Raw genomic sequence first — 1,654 nt, 5'->3', positions numbered from 1 at the left:
AGTGGACATTGGGCACCGTTGCTGGTGGCAAAAGCCCCTCCAAAAATGGCAAGTGGGGGATCCTTTCCCCAGCATTTGGGGAAGCAGCCAGGCACCCTCCCCTGGTGTGTCCCTGTGGATCATAGAATCATAGAATTTAAGGGTAGGAATGGACCTTACAGATCATCCAGTCCCAAACCCCTGCCATGGGCAGGGACACCTCACTAGATCAGGTTGCTCAAGGCCTCATCCAGCCTGGCCTTGAACACTGCCAGGGTCAGGGCAGCCACCACATCCCTGGGGAACCTGTGCCAGTGTGTCACCACCCTTATAGTACAAACTTCCCTGTTTTCAGTTGCAGCTTTTGGGGCATTTTTGTGTACCTAGCCCCAGGGATGGGATTTGGAGCACTGGCCGTGCAGGGTCTCACGGGTTGGGGTCCTCTCTCCCTGGGAACCACGGCCCTCCTCCCTCCCACCATGTCCAGCCCAGGCTGGATCTTTTCTCAGGAAATGCTCGTGAAGGAAGCACTGGAGTCTTTTAATAAAGAAGCTCATGTGTTGTCCAGAAGTGCATTTATTGTATTTGTAATTGTCTTATATCTGTTCTGATCTTTCTCTGTAAGGACTTTGCACAGCCTCACTCCCAGCCTTGGGGGTGGCAGCAGGACCCTCATTCAAGCATTTATTACTTTTTCCCTCTGAGAATGGTGATAAACTGTCAGTCTCTGCCTCTTTTATGCTGGGTGCAAAGTACTCTTTGAGCATACAGATGCTTAGAGTCTATTTTGTTAAATCTTTAGGTCAGTTATCTGTTTAATACAATTAATTAGTATTCTCACAATACAAAGAGAAGCCTTGGAACTAAACCGACCCATTTCTGGGGAGAGACGGACACACATGGTTTCATACCAACTTTATTTCTTTTTTTTTCCTTTATTTTTTTTTCATAATCACTTCTTTTGCACAACAACAACCTCAAGTTGACAATGAAATGCACGTGGTAGACCAAAGGGAACCGGACAAGGCTCTGTTAGGGATGGAAAGTCCTTCCATGACACTACACCAGTTCCCCACCCGGCAGGAGGGACAGTGGTCCTGGCTGTGGCAGGAGGGCTGGATCCTGAGCCCTGAGGTTATGGCTTAGCCCCATGCCCACGCAGTCATCTTCCAACCCTCTGCCTGCAGCCAGGGGCCAGAGTGTTCCTCCCGGGGCACACAGCTCTATCCCAACTCAGTACTTCGGTACTTTCCATTTCAGAGCACTTTAGAGACGTGGAGGCATCGGCTCTCCCATGGTCTCTGTCTGTGTCCCCTTTCACAGGACATGGGAAGCTGCAGCACAGGGGATGTCAGGGCAGGGATGCTTGGCTGTCCCCTGTGCTTAGGTCCCACCACCCTGCAGCGGGTGGGGGCAGCTGTGTCCCTGCGCCCCGGGGACCACGGAGCACCCACACGCAGGCGTGGGCCAGTGCCCCTCTTCTGCTTTACTTACAGACAACTGACTACAGAGGTGGAGTTTATTGGTCTTACTATGTCGTCTCGTCCCTAGCATGGAGAATAAGAAATCTCTAGCACCGTAAACAGCCATTCCCTGACTCATTTCAAGTGGTATCAGAGTGTATGTGCATATATTGTTTCCACGGATGCATTTCTGTGCGCGTGTGCACAGCTGA

Source organism: Acanthisitta chloris, unplaced genomic scaffold (assembly GCF_000695815.1).
Source record: "Acanthisitta chloris isolate BGI_N310 unplaced genomic scaffold, ASM69581v1 scaffold18604, whole genome shotgun sequence".
NCBI lineage: Eukaryota > Metazoa > Chordata > Aves > Passeriformes > Acanthisittidae > Acanthisitta > Acanthisitta chloris.
The sequence above is the reverse complement of the archived record's forward strand: the minus strand, read 5'-3'. Positions refer to the sequence as shown.